Below are 19,772 nucleotides of genomic sequence, written 5' to 3' on the forward strand. Positions count from 1 at the left end.
GTGCATGCTCTGGTTATCTCTCGCTTGGACTACTGCAATGCGCTCTATGTGGGGCTACCTTTGAAGGTCACCTGAAAACGACAATCCAGAATGTGGCAGCTAGACTGGTGACTGGGAGCGGCCGCCGAGACCATATAACACCGGTCTTGAAAAACCTACACTGGCTCCCAGTACGTTTCCGAGCACAATTCAAAGTGTTGGTGCTAACCTTTAAAGCCCTAAATGGCCTTGGTTCAGTATACCTGAAGGAGCGTCTCCACCTCCATCGTTCAGCCCGGACACTGAGGTCCAGTGCCGAGGGCCTTCTGGCGGTTCCCTCACTGCGAGAAGCCAGGTTACACGGAACCAGGCAGAGGGCCTTCTCGGTAGTGGTGCCCGCCCTGTGGAATTCCCTCCCACCAGATGTCAAAGAGAAAAATAACTACCAAACTTTTAGTAGTAGATAGGTAGCCGTGTTGGTCTGCCATAGTCAAAATAAAAAATTCCTTCCAGTAGCACCTTAAAGACCAACTAAGTTAGTTATTGGTATGAGCTTTCGTGTGCATGCACACTTGGTATCTGAAGAAGTGTGCATGCACACGAAAGCTCATACCAATAACTAACTTAGTTGGTCTTTAAGGTGCTACTGGAAGGAATTTTTTATTTTTACCAAACTTTTAGAAGATTGAAGGCAGCCCTGTTTAGGGAAGCTTTTAATGTTATTAGGTTATTGTATTTTGGTGCTTTGTTGGAAGCCACCCAGAGTGGCTGGAGGGACCCAGACAGATGGGCAGGGTATAAATAAAATTATTATTATTATTATTATTATTATTATTATTATTATTATTATTATTATTATGGTGGAGGCTGCTCAAGCTGATTTATGCACACATTTACCCCTGGGTTTAGATGGAGGGAGACCAGATCTTGCAGCATGGTGATTTCTTCCCCACAGCTCTGCAGAGCTGGAGTCCAAGGCATCTCTCCCAGCCTGCCTTCAGCCAAGCACCCAAGATCGGTCCAGCCTCTTCTCGGCTATTCCAAGCCTCATGCCAATGTCCCTAAACTCTCCCTGTCCCCTCACACCCAGGTACCATGGCAGCCTTTCAGATCCACTGTCTCTGTTCACACCTCAAGAATAATTCTCTTGCATTGCCAATGGCTCTCAATGGCCCTATATTGTTTCTTCATGGCCTTAGCTTGGCCAGGTGATTTTGCATAGGGTAGCCCCGGAATTCCTGGGCAGCTTGTATTCTCCCTTCATATCCTGAATACCATTTATTAATTTCTAGAGTTTAGGGCACCCCCCCCAAAAAAAAAAACCCCTCCTGTAACACTATTCGCAGACCTTTAACTACCCTGTTAATGGTAGGCAATTGTTCATTGGCTGGCTGGATTTGGAATTTTTTTAAAGGAATGATTTCTGATTTACATGATTCCACCTTGGGAGAAGATTGTAAGGTAGAACATGCACCAAGCAATGTGAAAGCCGAAAAGAATTTCAGCCTTCTTACAGATGATCAGGAATTTAAGAATAAATTGGCAGTATTTGAATTTGTGAACAATTTGCTACAAAGCAGGTATACAAACACCATGTAAATAAATGAAACGTAATTTTATATCATTTTTTTTATATTAAAACCAATAAAGTCATTGGTGCCACATGTTATCTGAGATGGAGAGAGGAAATATCTCAAAACGTGGTGCAGTTCAAACAGCGCACCTTCACTGCTCCATTTTTCTTACTTTTGATTTCTTATTCCTCATCAAGCGAAAAACCTCAGAATGCTACCTTTTTGCACGTGGTAAGCAGAATGCTACCTTTTTGCACGTGGTAAGCTTTTTTTTCTTGTTTGTATGGTACAGTGGTACCTCAGGTTAAGTACTTAATTCGTTCCGGAGGTCCGTTCTTAACCTGAAACTGTTCTTAACCTGAAGCACCACTTTAGCTAATGCGGCCTCCTGCCGCTGCTGCGCTGCCGGAGCCCAATTTCTGTTCTTATCCTGAAGCAAAGTTCTTAACCTGAAGCACTATTTCTGGGTTAGCGGAGTCTGTAACCTGAAGCATATGTAACCTGAAGTGTATGTAACCCGAGGTACCACTGTATTGTTTTGGATTCAATGTTTGTAATTTTTGTTATAATTTTGCATTGAAATTTTTAAAAAAGTAACCAAGGGCAAGTCTAGACAGATAATAAAAGGATATATACATTTTTTTTAAAAAAAGAAAGAAATATGCATGGCAGGAAGTTGTTTAATGGAAAACTCCCCCTTTCCACATTTCCTTATCACAAACAGAGCCGGCCCAACCATGAGGCAAGGTGAGGTAACTGCCTGAGGAAGCAGGATTCACCAGGGCAGCAGATCCCAATGTCAAGCTTCCTTTCCCACTTGTTCTTGACGCAGATCTTCCCTCACCCCCTTTTCCCTGGTGACCAGGAGGTCGCCATTTTGTTGTCTGCCTCAGGCGGCAAAATGGCTTGGGCCAGCCTTGATCGCAAACTCCTCTATTTCAGAAGTGGTTTGATTTTTGTGGCTTGGGAGGGGAGGCTACTGTTTCTGAAACTCCAGCCCAAAGACTCCTTGGGCATGCAGAATTAGTTGCAGAGTTCCTTGGATCTCAGCCATGCATTCCATGGAAACTAGGACAATTATTGATGTGGAAATGCTTGCTATTTCCCAGTGTAGGGAAAGGCGGTAGGATCCCATTGCTCTCCGACGCATATCATTTGTGTAATAAAAGTCATCACCGTGAGTTATGGCAGACGGAAGGAAAGCTGGCTCCATTCTGATCAGTTCTGTGATCTCAGTGTGAATAGTTTCTACCAGAAATCCTAAAAGGCTCAGCAAATATTTGTACAGCGCAGCAGTTCAGCAAAGATTTGCCTTCCTTTCTGAGGCAGGTCCGAGTAAGGGAAATCCCCGACACCTGCAGAATGACTGTATTACTTGTTAAAAGAAGCAGAAACCAAACCAAATAAGGGAATTGTGAATCAGCACTAAAAAACAAACGAGGAAAAATATATTTGGCTAAGTGTCTGGACATGAAATTGAGGAAAGCACATGCACTGATTTAAAAAATACCAGAGAATTAAGATAACAAAAGAGGTGTTTTCAAAAGCCGAGAAACTCTTCATGCCAACTTTATCATTGCCCACATTTTCCAGTTTTCTGTGGTGGTTTCAAAGTAGGGATGTTGTTGGACCTGTAACATTGGCCATTAGCTACTGTTTTCAGAGGGCTATAGGCTAAAATACAAAGCTATTGTATTACCAACCTTACCGTATGCTTGTGAAACATGGACTGCTTATAAACGCCATCTCCAACTCCTTGAAAGATTCCATCAACGGTGTGTCTGAAAAATTTTACACATCACTTGGGAAGACAGGCGAACTAATACCAGTGTACTGGAAGAAGCAAGGATCCCCATTGTTGAAGCAATGATTCTTCAACATCAACTTCGTTGGAGTGGTCATGTTGTGCGGATGCCTGATTATCGCCTTCCAAAGCAACTGGAGAGCCAGTGTGGTGTAGTGGTTAAGAGCGGTAGTCTTGTAATCTGGGGAACCGGGTTCGCGTCTCCGCTCCTCCACATGCAGCTGCTGGGTGACCTTGGGCCAGTCACACTTCTTTGAAGTCTCTCAGCCCCACTCACCTCACAGAGTGTTTGTTGTGGGGGAGGAAGGGAAAGGAGAATGTTAGCCGCTTTGAGACTCCTTTGGGTAGTGATAAAGCGGGATATCAAATCCAAACTCTTCTTCTCTTCTCTTCTACTACTGTATTCCGAACTTAAAAATGGAAAGCGTAATGCCTGGTGGTCAAGAAGAGGTTTAAAGACTCTCTCAGGGCAAATCTTAAAAAAAAAAAAGTAGTATAAGCACTTGATAACTGGGAAACACTGGCCTGTGAGCTCTCCAATCGGAGAACAGCCTTTACCAAAGGTGTCATGGGTTTTGAAGATGCTCAAATTTGGGACGAAAGGGAGAAATGTGCTAGGAAGGTACACTTGGCAAACCCTCACCATGATCAACTCCTGCCTGGAAACATATGTCTCCACTGCGGAAGGACGTGTGGATCCAGAATTTGCCTCCACAGACACTTATGGACCCACTGTTAAAACCGTGTTTATGGGAGGAGGAGGAGGAGTTTGGATTTGATATCCCACTTAATCACTACCCGAAGGAGTCTCAAAGTGGCTGGACATCTCCTTTCCCTTCCTCCCCCACAACAAACACTCTGTGAGGTGAGTGGGGCTGAGAGACTTCAGAGAAGTGTGACTAGCCCAAGGTCACCCAGCAGCTGCATGTGGAGGAGTGGAGACGCGAACCCGGTTCCCCAGATTACGAGTCTACCGCTCTTAACCACTACACCACACTGGAAGACAATCATACTCAGCTACAAGTGATCACCAAAGAAGAAGGTAGGCTAAAGTGGAGGAGAATTAAATGGCTGCACTGGTGGGTTTCATTAAGACCCCTCTCCCCATCCTACCCCACTTCAGAGTGATGTAATAGTTGATTCATCTTTCCAGGGGACTCTGTGAATTATATCTCTGTGAGGTAGATAGTCTCCTAGCAAGGTCCGTATAGTGAAAGCTAAGGTTTTCCCAGTAGTGATGTATGGAAGTGAAAGCTGGACCATGAAGAAGGCTGATTGCCGAAGAATTGATGCTTTTGAATGGTGGTGCTGGAGGAGACTCTGGAGAGTCCCATGGACTGCAAGAAGATCAAACACATCCATTCTGAAGGAAATCAGCCCTGAGTGCTCACTGGAAGGACAGATCCTGAAGCTGAGGCTCCAATACTTTGGCCACCTCATGAGAAGAGAAGACTCCCTGGAAAAGACCCTGGTGTTGGGAAAGATTGAGGGCACAAGGAGAAGGGGACGACAGAGGATGAGATGGTTGGACAGGGTTCTCGAAGCTACAAACATGAGTCTGACCAAACTGCGGGAGGCAGTGGAAGACAGGAGTGCCTGGCGTGCTCTGGTCCAGGGGGTCACGAAGAGTCGGACACGACTAAACGACTAAACAACAAAGCAACTCTCAGCACTATTAACAAATGACAGCTCCCAGGATTCTTTGGGGGAAGCCAGGACTGTTTAAAGTGGTATAATACTGCTTTAAACGTATATTGCAGGTGGAACCTCTCTTTCTATCATGCATGCACACAAACCTTCCAAATGAGAATTAAAAACTGCTTGTTCAGAAAGGAAATTTCCAGCAGGTCACTTATCACGGAGAGTCCAAATAAACCTGTCATCTGATAGAAGTCACAACCCACTTCTAAGCCCTGCAGACATTTCCTGATCCTCTGAACTCTTAATCTCTTGGCATCGAATAAAGATGACATCAGGGCTTCGCTGAAATGTGTGACCTACCAACTGAGCACACCTCTCCACAGCAATTTCCCATGAGGGTGAATGAATGAACTGGTGTCTGTTAACTTCAAGGGGAGTTCCACTCTGAGGCCCTATTAGTAGTATTAGTATTGGTATTGGTATTGGTATTGGTATTGGTATTGGTATTAGTATACCACCCTATACCCGTAGATCTCAGGGAGGTTCACAACATAAAATCACAATATAAAAACACAAAATACATAATAAAAATAAAAGCAAGAACAATCCAAAAAACCAACCCCCTTTTTTAAAAGCAGTTTCATGCCTCTTTAAACAGCCATGGCAACAACAACAACAACAACAACAACAACAACAATAATAATTTATTGTTTATTGTTTCCCCAGCCACTCTGGGCGGCTTCGAATCAAGTGTTAAAAACAATACAGCATTAAATATTAAAAACTTCCCTAAACAGGGCTGCCTTCAGATGTCTTTTAAGGAGAAGATAGCTGCTTATTTCCTTCACATCTGAAAGGAGGGCGTTCCACAGGGCGGGCGCCACTACCAAGAAGGCCCTCTGTCTGGTTCCCTGTAACCTCACTTCTCGCAATGAGGGAAGCGCCAGAAGGCCCTCAGCGCTGGATCTCAGTGTCCAGGCTGAACGATGAGGGTGGAGACGCTCCTTCAGGTATACAAGACCGAGGCCGTATATGGCTTCAACTAGAGAGGCCTGGGAACTGTAGTTTGGCAAGGATACTGACAGTTATTAAGTGATGCATGCGCCCAGCCTATTTTTCACAAAGCCCTACAATTCTGAGAGTGGTTGTAACAGCCAACCCCTGTTCCCAGGGGTCCCCAAGAACTGTAGCTGTGTGAAGCTGAACAGGGGGGTCCCCTTACAACTCTCAACAGCCTTAACAAACTATGGTTCTCAGAATTATTTGGGAGGAAACCATGACTGGTATTCTAGCTCTCTAAATGTGTATCAGTGCCAGTGGCGTAGCGTGGGTTGTCAGCACCCGGGGCAAGGCAAGTAATTTGCGCCCCCTAACCCGTGGATTTGTGCCCCCTAACCCCCAGATGTTGCGCCCGGTGCGGCCGGCCCCCCCTGCACCCCCCACGCTACGCCACTGATCAGTGCCAGATTTACGTATAAGCTAAACAAGCTATAGCTTAGGGGCCCACTCTCTTGGGGGCCCTCCAAAAAATAAAGAAAAAAACTGGATGTACATTTCTAAAATATAAGATAAAAAACAAAATAAAACCTACATACAGCAACAGTGTTTTGTGTTGTGTACGCTCCTATTTGTTATGTGCAAATGGCTTTAGATACCTACTAGGTCCATAAATTACCATATAGCATATATTCGACACAAACAGAGACAATATAAAGGGCCCCATTACCTTCAGTAGCTTAAAGGTAAAGGTACCCCTGACCATTAGGTCCAGTCGCGGACGACTCTGGGGTTGCGCGCTCATCTCACTCTATAGGCCGAGGGAGCCGGCGCTTGTCCACAGACAGCTTCCGGGTCATGTGGCCAGCATGACAAAGCCGCTTCTGGTGAACCAGAGCAGCGCACAGAAACGCCGTTTACCTTCCCGCCGGAGCGGTACCTATTTATCTCCTTGCACTTTGACGTGCTTTTGAACTGCTAGGTGGGCAGGAGCTGGGACCGAGCAATGGGAGCTCACCCCGTCACGGGGATTCGAACCGCCGACCTTCTGATCGGCAAGCCCAAGGCTCAGTGGTTTAGAACACCGCACGACCCGCGTCCCTTCAGTAGCTTAGGGCCTCGTCAAACCTAAATCCGGCCCTGTGTGTAGTGCTGATGAGGTCAAGTACGCTGAGTTGGTAGGAATAACTTTAGAGTGGTACCTCGGTTTAAGTACTTAATTCGTTCCGGAGGTCCGTTCTTAACCTGAAACTGTTCTTAACCTGAAGCACCACTTTAGCTAATGGGGCCTCCTGCTGCTGCCACGCCACCGGAGCACGATTTCTGTTCTCATCCTGAAGCAAAGTTCTTAACCCGAGGTACTATTTCTGGGTTAGCGAGTCTGTAACCTGAAGTGTATGTAACCCGAGGTAGTACTGTATATCAAAGGCTGCTAGACAAAAATAAATAGCATGATTAAGACACTACAGGAGACGGGGAAATCCTCACTTGTGGTTAGGGATAGGCCAAAGTCAAAAGAGGACAGCGCTCGTGCCCTATCAGTTTCCCTGACTTCTTTGGCAACTGGCCACTGTAGATGGTCCTTGTCAGTGGAATGCGCCACTGAGCGCCACTGGAAGAGCATGCAAGTCTGTGTCTGTAGAGACTGACAGCCCTCCAGGTCTTCTGGCTGATTCACGCGGCACCCAGTCAGAGTGACTTGCACGCATGAATTCACCACCACAGATCAGACGCCACAGGTCAAACGTTCATATCGTCCCCTAAATGAAACACAGTTCTGCAGGATCAGCTCATAGTCGGCTGTGAGGGAAGGCTGAGTAACCAAGGGATATTAAAATGCATCGATGAATTTTCCTTTGGGTACAAAACCAGCAACTGGCATTCATGGCTAAATGGTTGACATGGGCACAGTGACATCTACTGGCCATAATGTGGGTTTGCCATTTTATTTATTTTCTTTTTTGTTTCTCATTCCACGAATCCCTTTCCCCTCCCTTATTTGATTGTGCCAAACGGTTAGGACACATGCAAGGCTCTCCAAAGAGGCTCCTTCTCTGTCATCTTTTCAGTGATTGTTGGTACTGACCTTTAAAGCCCTAAACGGCCTCGGCCTGGTATACCTGAAGGAGCGTCTCCACCCCCATCGTTCAGCCCGGACACTGAGGTCCAGCTCCAAGGGCCTTCTGGCGGTTCCCTCCCTGCAAGAAGCGAAGCTACAGGGAACCAGGCTATCTGACTTTTAGAAGACATCTGAAGGCAGCCCTGTTTTGGGGGATTTTTAATATCTAATGTTTTACCTTTTTTATGTGCTGTAAGCAGCCCAGAGTGGCTGGGGAAACCCTGGGGTATAAATAAAATTATTATTATTATTATTATTATTATTATTATTATTACTACTACTACTACTACTACTACTACTACAGTGGTGCCCCACAAGACGGATGCCTCGCAAGACGGAAAACCCGCTATACGAAAGGATTTTCCGTTTTGGAGATGCTTCGCAAAACGAATTTCCTATGGGCTTGCTTCGCAAGATGAAAATGTCTTGCGAGTTCCTGCGGGGTTTTTTTTCCTCCCCCCCCCTTTTTCCCAAGCCGCTAAACCGCTTATCAGCTGATCCTAAGCCGCTAAGCCGCTTAACAGCTGATCCGCTAAGCCGCTAAACCGCTTATCAGCTGATCCGCTAAGACCGCTAAGCCGCTAATAGCGCTAATCTGCTAAGCCGCTAATGGGCTTGCTTCGCAAGACGAAAAAACCGCAAGACGAAGAGACTCGCGGAACGGATTCTTTTCGTCTTGCGAGGCACCACTGTACTACTACTACTACTACTACTTACTTACTTACTTACTTACTTATTTATTTATTTATTTAAAGCTGGATAGTGTATTGTATTTGAGCTCGGGACCTGAGGTTCCCCACCTCTGATGAGAGCCCTGCAACTGGGCATTTGAGAGTGGCTTTCATCTTTTTTTTTTTTTTGCACAGGAGAAAGAATAATAATAATTTATTATTTATACCCTGTCCATCTGGCTGAGTTTCCCCAGCCACTATGGGCAGCTTCCAATCAAGTGTTAAAAACAATACAGCATTAAATATTAAAAACCTCCCTAAAAAGGGCTGCCTTCAGGTGTCTTTTAAAGATAGGATAGCTGCTTATTTCCTTCACATCTGAAGGGAGGGCGTTCCACAGAGCGGGCGCCACTACCGAGAAGGCCCCCTGTCTGGTTCCCTGTAACCTCACTTCTCGCAGCGAGGGAACCGCCAGGAGGCCCTCGGCGCTGGATCTCAGTGTCCGGGCTGAACGATGGGGGTGGAGACGCTCCTTTACGTATACAGGACCAAGGCAGTTTAGGGCTTTAAAGGTCAGCACCAACACTTTGAATTGTGCCCGGAAACATACTGGGAGCCAATGCAGATCTCTCAGGACCGGTGTTATGTGGTCCTGGCGGCCACTCCCAGTCACCAGTCTAGCCGCCGCATTCTGGATTAATTGCAGAATCAAACATTACCCTTCCCAAAGCTACATGGAAGCGTGGCTTGGCTTTGGTCTGTGTGTGTCTGTTTCCCAAAAGTGAACAATCGATTCCCACACCTTCTCTCTATTTTGCCTGCCCCTGGGTATGATGGAACAGCACCTCAATAGGTTGTAAGTCTCCCTGCTGCCTTTGGCAAGACCAAGAGGTGGGGGAGGAGGGTCATGGGAAAAGACCTTTCAGACAGGAGGCTCCATGAGATGCTTCTTTCCAAACCTGGGCAACAAGCATCCCTTCCTGGCTTCTCTTTGCATCCTTTTGTCTGCCTCTCTCACACACGCCCAGCCAGAATGGCTCCTTCCCTGGCTTCCTCCTCTGGCTGGCCTCATCGCTTGGTGCACAGCATGTTTCAGCTTGTAGCCTTGATCAGCAAATTGCAACGCCACTTGCCAGGTAGGATGGCTTGGCTGAAGTTGTTGCCAGCAGCTGGGGATAACCCAGAGGCTTCTTGGGGCTAGCTGCAGATAGAGGAGGGTTTGCAGCATAGCTGTCAGCCGTCCCTTATTTGGCGGGAAACTCCCTTATCCCAGCGCCGTGTCCCGCTGCTGTCCCGGATTGAAGATGTCCCTTAAATTTCCTGGGTTTCATGCTGGCCCGGCTTGGGATGGAAGCAGCGGCTCTGGGTCCTCCGCTGCGAGAGAGCGCGCGTGCACGAGTTGCCATGTCTCTGTCTCTCCCTTTCCCCCCTCAGGGGCACATCGTGAGGAGACGGGTGGCAGCGGGTGGGCAGGCAGCCCCTCTCTTGCGAGACTTCCGCCACGCTGCCAGGGGAAGCCAGAGGCGGCAGCGGCAGCTGAGGAGGCAGCCTGAGGGAGGAGGAAGAGGAGGGGATGGGGAGGGACGCAGAAGGGCGGCGCTTCAGTGGCTGCGGTGGCACCGCAACCGCCTCATGCCGGACTCGCGGGCGGGAGTCTCTCTCCCTCCCTCCCTCTTTCTTGGGCGGGGAAGGGTCGATGGAACTCCTCGCGCCAGGACGATGGCAGCCCCAACATGCATAAGCTAAGCAAAATCCCTTATTTTGGCTGCTGGTCCCTTATTTTCGAGGCTGCTGGTCCCTTATTTTCAAATCTGTAAGTTGACAGCTATGGTTTGCAAGGAGATGTAGCCTGCATGCACGAACAGCCCAGATTGCTGTTGCTCAAAGGGCCTAATAGGGACCATCGGGGCAGGATCTTGCTTAGGGTTGTAGTTGGCAGCAACATTTAATTCTGGGGGAAATATACTATTTTTGCTGCCATCTGGATTATGATCTTGTATTTTTATTTTTGGGCCTAACTATGAATTGATACTGGACTGTTTAACTTGATTAGTAGAATATATTTATTTATATCCCACCTTTTCCCCTGATGGCAGCTTACAGGTAAAAATAAGAACCACTAAAAACATAGGAAAAAACAACCATCAAAGAAAGAAATAAACATTGATGGAATCGAAACTATCTACATTGATAAAACATTGATTGTTTTTTTAATTATAGCCTATCAATATTTGTATGGCTATAGACATTTGGTTGATATATCTTATAATTCTCTTGAAATGTTGTTATATTTTATTATGGAAACTCCCAATGCTTGTGAGCTGCTTTGAGAAAATAGCGCATAAATGTTGTTGTTAAAATGTATATACCGCCCCATACCCAGAGGTCTCGGGGTGGTTCACAAGATAAAACCACAATATCAAAGCACAAAATACATGATCAAAATATAAACTAAAGCAACCCAATAATCACACACACACACACACATATACACACATGCACACCTTAGAAAGGCATTGGATGTCAAATAGCCAAAGGCCTAGCTAAAGAACAACATTTTTGCCTGGTGCCTAAAGATGTAAATAAACATGGTGATGATGAGAATTTTCTTATTTATGAGATATAAACTCCTCTGCCAGTCATATAGATAGGAAGCCTGCGGCCCTCCAGATGTTGGTAGACAGCAGCTCCATCTGACCACTGGTTGTGCTGACAGCAGCTGATGGAGTCCAATATCTGGAGAGCCACAGGTGCCCCATCCCTGGTGTTAGATGATCCTCTAAAACAGCCTTTCACAACCTGTGGGTTCCCCAGATGTTGTTGAACTACAACTCCCATCACACCTAGCTAGCAAGGCAAGAGCTCAGAGATGATGGGAGTTGTAGTCCAACGACATATGGAGACCCACAGGTTGAGAACCACTGCTCTAAAATCACTGTTTTGAGAATTTGGAATGGGCATCTTGGGAAGATTCCAATCAGTATAACCAATTCCCAGCCCTGGTCAGTACGACCAGTTTTCAGGCACAATGGGAGTTGTACTCCAACAACATCTGGAGGGCCAACAGTTCCCCAGAATACTGGGTTGCAACCTTGCTGCCTGTACAGGTTCTTCTGAGTCAATGTAACTTCCATGAGATAATATGCATGACTACCCCAGCGCCAAGAAACACCTTCAGAAACAAACAGCTGAACACTTGCCTTGGAGGGGAAATACATTTGTCTCCGACTGTTGTGAAATTGCCTTGGCACATCTTCATTCAAAGTCCCCGAGCAGAAGACAGGTGAGAGCGTCCAAATCTGGAGAGGTATCTTGACTGACGTTTGGGGTTACTCAAACAAGGAAAGTTTTGATGCGATTTCAGGACTCCTGGGAAAGGAAGATGCCTAGGCCTTTGCTCACTCCCACAGCCCCGTCTCAACAGGTGATAAGATGCTTTCCGGAAAGGGATGTTGCCACCCCAGTGTCCTGGCCAGTTCAACCCTAGATTTGCAGACCTTCCAAGTGTCCCTATTTTCCGGGGACAGTCCCAGATTTATTTAAGCCATCCTGGTTTCTGATTTGATCCTAAAATCTCCCACTTCCAGTACATCCAGATAAATGAAGTCTTTAAAATGGATAAGAAAATCGGTTTTCAAACAGAAAAATCCAAACTGGGAACAGAATTATTAGATACAAAAACAAAAAACCTATCTAAGATGTACAGTTTATTGCTGGAATGGCATACGAAAGATGAACAAGTGAAATCTGTAATGATTGAATGGGCCAGGCACAATATCATGATGGTGGATTGGGACAAATTGCGGGGGAAAGGAATTAAATTTACAGCTTGTAATGTATTAAGAGAGAATTTGATGACAATGGTATTTAACACCAGTGAAGTTAGCAAAAATGTATCATACTCATGATAATAAATGCTGGAAATGCAGAGAAAAAGGAGGAACCTTTTACCAAATGTGGTGGACATGCCCCAAGGTAAAAGACTGCTGGGAAAGGATTTATAATGAATTGAAAAAAGTGTTGAAAAACACTTTTATTAAAAAAACCAGAAGCCTTTTTACTTGGTATAGTGGGGGGTGAAATCCCCAAAAAGGATGTTACGTTTTTCTGTATGCCACAACAGCTGCGAGAATATTGCTAGCGAAGAATCGGAAGAAGCCAGATTTACCAACTATAGAAGAATGGCAGATGAAGATGATGGACTATATGGAACTTGCCGAACTGACCGGGAGACTCCGAGAGAAGAGACGGTGGAAGAAGATTGGTAGAAGTTTAAGGAATATTTGAAAAAAATATGTTAATATTTAAATCTTAGAATAGCTTTGGAAGTAAATTTAGGCTGTAGGGTTAGAAGTAGAAGACAGTGTATTTTAAAATAGTATTATTTGCAAGTGATAAAATGTGAAGATTTTTATGGTTAAAGTAAGTGTGATAAAAAAAATGGTTAGAAATTATTATATATGTAAACTGCTAAAGATGAGGTAAAATGAAAATCAGATAGGGGGGACTTGGGGAAGCCCACCTAACAATGTTTAGAAAAAATAAGGATAAGACAAGAATCTGTTTCTATTGTTTGTTTTCCTGTTTGTTATAAAATGAATAAAAAATGGAGGGGGGGGAGAAATGTCCCGCTTTTCCTCAGGACACCCCCATTTTCACCAGAGAAATGTTGGAGGGTATGGAGTGATGTGACACCCACCCTGAGCCAAGGAGATAAGTACCGTATTTTTTGCTCTATAAGACTCACTTTTTCCCTCCTAAAAAGTAAGGGGAAATGTGTGTGCGTCTTATGGAGCGAATGCAGGCTGCACAGCTATCCCAGAAGCCAGAACAGCAAGAGGGATTGCTGCTTTCACTGCGCAGCGATCCCTCTTGCTGTTCTGGTTTCTGAGATTCAGAATATATTTTTTCTTGTTTTCCTCCTCCAAAAACTAGGTGCGTCTTGTGGTCTGGTGCGTCTTATAGAGCGAAAAATACGGTAACTATATAATCTATAGAAGACATCTGAATGCAGCCCTGTATAGGGAAGTTGTGTTTTTTTTTTTAATGCTGAATGTTTTATTATGTTTTTATGTATGTTGGAAGCTGCCCAGAGTGGCTGGGGCAAGCCATTAAGACGGCTGGCGTATAAAAATTCACAGATTGTTTTCCAGTCTTCTCCAATAAGCCTCTGGTTCGCTACTGAACTCCTACCCATAGAGAGAACGCCTGTATTCGCCACTGCTATCAATCCATGACACATAACAGGAAGGTCTGCCGGAAGCTGAATCAATGAGAGACCTTTCTGAGCATGACAAATGATTCCATTGCCATCTAACCGGGCCCAGATTTGGGGATTCATGTTTGGAAGCATGACAAAGATCTGAATCATTAGCCCAGACTGCATAGGAAACTCCACATTGTTGTGATACGTTTGCTTGTATTACTGATCTCCTTTGAATCAGAGACAGAATTCCACCCAGCCACACACATCTCATGTTTACTCACTGGTGACTTCATGCAGACATTTCTGGATCTCCATTGGTTATCCTGCCATATGATCATTTCTTGTGTGTTGTTGTGCGTCAGGGCATAACATGGCACTACCATGTTGGCTACCTCAAACAGGAGATTTGGGGTAGCAAGTAATGGCTTAATTTATTATTGTTGTACTTTGGCTACCAGAGAACGGAAGGGGGGAGTGTCAGTTTGCGTTTTTTAGTACAGAAAGTATCAATCTGATGTGTAGATACTGTTCCTATTCTATTTAATTCTGGAAGCTTCTAGAAGCTTCTCTGTGTGAAAGAAGCCTCATGATGTTCGGGTTATTCCTTATGGAAAACTGAGTACAGCAGGCTTAAACTGCTTCTGTTATCTCTTTCAGTCAAGGTCATGCTGACTATAATAGTAGGGCCAGAAGGAGCCTTGGTTTCACTTACTTTCTTTTTCTATCTATTTTCTGTCTGGTGTGGTGTTCTGTATGCTTAGTGCTAAGTTTTTAGTCTTGTTACAGTGGCACCTCGGGTTAAGAAGACCATTAAGTCTAGTGTAGTCTGAGGCTGCTTATACACTATGCCTTTAAAGCACATCCAGAACACATTTCTTTCTCTTCTGGGTGCTATAGTTTACCCCTCAGAGAGTTGCAATTCCCACCAAACTTTAACAAACTACAGTGCCCAGAATTCTTTGAGGGGGGGAAATGAGCTTTGAATGTGTTTTAAAGGTATAGTGTGCCCATAATCTGAGCTATAGGAATCTTCATGCCCAGTACCCCAAATATTTCCCTGGGCTCCCTAACAAACTTCTTCGTCACCCCGCAACTCCATGATCTTTCATCTGTTTTGAAAAATGGAGTCCATTAGGGTTCTTATAGACAGCTAGTTTACTCAGCAACCATCCTGATTTGTTTGCCCAAAGCTTACACAGTAGTTAGACTGTGACATTCATTGTGTTTTGTTTACAGGAAAACTATATAACAAGAAGAATTCACCCTACATTCATCCTGAGCTGCTTGTAGGGTGTTTATAGGTCTTCCTACTAATCTTATGTTCCTCCCACACTCTTCACATCCCAGCTGCAAAAATCCCACTTTTTTTAAAAAAAAAAGTGTGTTTGTTAATCTAGACCAGGCTTCCTCAACCTCGAACCTCCAAATTTTTTTGGGACTACAATTCCCAGCATCCCTGACCACTGGTCCTGCTAGCTAAGGATCATGGGAGTTGTAGGCCAAAAACTTCTAGAGGGCCGAGGTTGAGGAAGCCTGATCCAGACAACAGAAGACTTTAATCCTGGATATATGGTATGCGCCATCCCACAAAATAGTGACACTCTAGAGTTCCCCTTAGCTTTTCTTAGTTTCCTTACATTTCTAACTAACTGACTTGTGGTAAGACTCCAGGGGGCTGGGAGGAGAGCAATGCTACCAGAGTTTGGTCTCATCTGGAAGAGAGAGCACTGAAGACTGTTTAAATGTTATTCTTGCAGCATTGCTTCTTTACCTATATGAAAACACAGCATCAGTGGAGACAAAGCATCAAAGCATCAGCTAAACTCCTCCTAGCTGTTTTAAGGCAAGCACCAGTACCATGTGTTTGGTCACAGTCCCACCACTTCTCCTGCATTTTATGGTCTTCGATCACAGTTTAGCTGAAAAGTAGAGTATATGTAACAGTTGTTATTGTTACTAATATTATTTTTCTCCAGATAAGTGTGTGATATATCTGTCAGCTGTTGGCTAGCAGTAGGAAAAGGTTCAGTGGAATGATATCTTTCTGACATGCAGAGAAGTTCCCAGGCTCAATCCCGTCTAAACCACTGAGCTTCTTGGGCTTGCTGATCAAAAGGTTGGTGGTTCAAATCCGCTTGACAGGGTGAGCTCCTGTTGCTCTGTTCCAGCTCCTGCCAACCTAGCAGTTCAAAAGCATGCCAGTGCAAGCAGATAAATAGGTACCACTGCAGCAGGAAGTTAAATGGCATTTCTGTGTGCTCTGGCTTCCGTCACAGTGTTCAGTTGCGCCAGAAGCGGTTTAGTCCTGCTGGCCACATGACCCAGAAAGCTGTCTGCAGATAAATGCTGTCTCCCTCAGCCTGAAAGCGAGATGAACACAACCCCATAGTTGCCTTTGACTGGACTTAACCATCTAGGGGTCCTTTACCTTTTACCTTTTATGTACAAATAAATGTGGTTGATTCATTACCTTGTTATTATAGACCTCTGGTAAGGGAACCTAATATGCAGGAACAAGAGAGTAAAAGCAAGTTAAAAAACCCCAGTTTAGTCCAAGGTGCAAAGGACCTAATTCTCATGAACATGGTGAGCAATGTGTTGGCGTGCCAGGCAGTGTCTCCTTGTTATTCAGGTGAACAGCAGTTGTGGGCTGGTACATTGGCCAGTTTCTCTCTCCTTCAGCATCAGCATGACATCACAATGGCCTGTGTCTCTCCTTCTGGTTGGACACATCCGTTGAGAACACAGTGGCCAGTTTGTCCAGGGGCCCTTTACCTTACCTTTACCTCTCTTTTTTTTCCCCTACCTTATCTCCAGGTACAACTGGGAGAAAGGCCTGCATGAATCCCTTGAGGAATGCTGGCAGTTAATGTAGATCATACTGAGCCAGATGGCTCAATGGTTTGGCTCAGGATAAGGAAAGCCTATTTATCGCAATAAACCTGCTGGGTTTTTAAGCTGCCACAAAACTATTTGTTTTTGTTGCAACAACCAGAACTTTGGAATTTGTACTTATCGCTGTATACACCTGAGTTTCCCATAGACCTATCGCTGGAACTCTTTCTTTTTTTATAGTGAATATGAATATTTTTTATAATGTGAATATGAAGTCATTAGCTAAGCATCTTGGACCATTATTATCGTAAATTAGAAGGGAACCAACTCTTGTCGAATTAGTGTGCCTCTTGTTTGATCAGGATTCATTTAGAACACCAAAATCTTGTGGCAGCACACATTTGAAATGATAGGTTCTAAGTAAAGCTATGTTTATATTTCAGGTAGACATTTGTTTTCCCTCTGCAATCATCATTGGAACAAGCAGATTATTTAGTATCCTTACAGGAAATTCTGTTTCCTCAGTTTAGAATTTAGGTTTTAGTCTGGTTGGAAACATTTTGAAAGTTCTGAATGTACTGAAATTGCACAGGGGCTCATTGCTAAGAATGCAGTAACACAGCTCTTGAACTTCATAGAATGATGTATTTATTTTCTGTGCTGTTTAGCCAAAAATAATAACAACAATACAGAAGAATAACTTTTAAATAATTCTGTATATGTGTTTGGGACATAGGAGCCAACTCCTAGATGCAGAGCTCCTTTCAGGACCCCCAATAAAATATGAGGGGGCCAGCCCGACCCCCCAAGTTGATGGGCATTGTCATTGATGGTATGTGTGCCCAACATCTTGTGACTGATTATGCAGAGAGAGGCTTACCTGCCGCCCCACATATTTTATTCAAGTTTGCACCCCTGCTTTGGGGGTTTCCCTCTGCTAGTTTGTCATTTTTGAGATGGGAACCAGACGAGCCCTTGGCCTGATCCACAGAGGGGCTCTTCCTGCGCGCAACACGTGCATATTGGGGAAGTGGAGACCACGATGCTTCCACCATGCGCATCCTTTGTTGTTGTTGTTTAGTCGTTTAGTCGTGTCCGACTCTTCGTGACCCCATGGACCAGAGCACGCCAGGCACTTCTGTCTTCCACTGCCTCCTGCAGTTTGGTCAAACTCATGCTGGTAGCTTCAAGAACACTGTCCAACCATCTTGTCCTCTGTCGTCCCCTTCTCCTTGTGCCCTCAGTCTTTCCCAACATCAGGGTCTTTTCCAGGGAGTCTTCTCTTCTCATGAGGTGGCTAAAGTATTGGAGCCTCAGCTTCAGGATCTGTCCTTCCAGTGAGCACTCAGGGCTGATTTCCTTCAGAATGGATAGGCTGGATCTTCTTGCAGTCCATGGGACTCTCAAGAGTCTCCTCCAGCACCATAATTCAAAAGCATCAATTCTTCAGTGATCAGCCTTCTTTATGGTCCAGCTCTCACTTCCATACATCACTACAGTAGTACCTCGGGTTACATATGCTTCAGGTTACATACGCTTCAGGTTACATACGCTTCAGGTTACACACTTCACTAACCCACAAATAGTGCTTCAGGTTAAGAACTTTGCTTCAGGATGAGAACAGAAATCGTGCTCCGGTGGTGCGGCAGCAGCAGGAGGCCCCATTAGCTAAAGTGGTGCTTCAGGTTAAGAACAGTTTCAGGTTAAGTACAGATCTCCGGAAGGAATTAAGTACTTAACCCGAGGTACCACTGTACTGGGAAAACCATAGCTTTAACTATACGGACCTTTGTTGGCAAGGTGATGTCTCTGTTTTTAAGATGCTGCGCATCCTTACCGGGGAGCAACAAGCCTACTCCTTGACCCCAGCGCAGTTTCCTTCGGAGTCAGCGCGCACGGAACTGCAGGAGGCGCATTCCTGGGCTTCGACGCCGTTCCTCTTCGCTCCAGCCAGACGCTGGGAAAGACCCGCGCGCGTTTCGCCGAGGCGTCTTGCAGGAAGCTCCGCCCGGCGCGCTCGCTTGTTCTTACCTGCCTGCCTGCCGGTGCCAGACAGGGAGGAGACTGTGGAATCTCGCGTCCGGGCCAGGCGTGCGTCTTTGCGCACGGGGCCCGACGAGAGCGCAGGTCATCAGCGCATCTGCGCCGGCTCCTCGGGGCCCCGCCGCCTCGGAGGGTGGGGCTGGCGGGGAAGGAGGGAGGCACCTCCTGGGCTGGCGCTGTCGGGACCTGCACCCAGCGGCTCCTCCAGGACGGGAAGAGGCGGTGGCGGCGGCAGCGGCAGCAGCAGAGACGGCGCCCGGCTTGGGAAGGAGCGAGTGAGTAGCGCGTGGATTTGGGCACCATCAAAGACTTATCGGGTGGGGATCTGGGGCAGCCCGGGTGGCCGGGGCTGGTGCCAGCGCGCTCGCGATTTCCCAGGCTGCTTGCGGAAGGGAAGCGCGCGATTCGGAGTAGCTCAGCCAGTGGGAACACCTGCGCCGTTGCTATGCTATGGGGAGTGGGGAGCGCGCGGGTTACTTCCAGAGGGCGGGAATCGTGCGACTCGAGAGTTGCAGCAGCACGTCTGCTAGGCACTAGGAAGGCACTAGAGGAGGCCGTGCACACGTATGGCTGTTTAGATTAGCTTTTTTCGTGATCTAGAAAACTTAATGTAAACAAAAAACAAAAACGGATACAAGTATCTGAATGGAGTCCTCTCTTAAAGATAGTTCTTAACGCTTACCGCCCACAGATGGTAGTAGACCCTCCCAGCTCTCATATATATATATATATATATATATATATATATATATATATATATATATATATATATATATATATATATATATATGAATATATATATATATATATATATATGAATATATATATATATATATATATATATATATATATATATATATGAATATAGGTTTTGGTGTCTTCGGGTGTCTTCCCGTGTAAGAGT

The 19,772-nt window shown here is 45.5% G+C and overlaps 1 protein-coding gene across 1 annotated transcript in view; it reads left to right on the top strand.

Moving 5' to 3' along the window:
- Positions 1-18,931: 18,931 nt before the first annotated feature.
- The window catches only part of FERMT1 (FERM domain containing kindlin 1), a 46,731-nt gene continuing 45,890 nt past the window's right edge, over positions 18,932-19,772 (top strand). The window contains exon 1 of the mRNA XM_083493784.1: positions 18,932-19,143. The gene's annotated coding sequence lies outside the window, so the exon portion shown is untranslated. The remainder of the gene's footprint in view (positions 19,144-19,772) is intronic.

The sequence above is a fragment of the Podarcis liolepis genome (assembly GCF_965112155.1).
Source record: "Podarcis liolepis genome assembly, chromosome: 3".
Classification (NCBI taxonomy): Eukaryota; Metazoa; Chordata; class Lepidosauria; order Squamata; family Lacertidae; genus Podarcis; species Podarcis liolepis.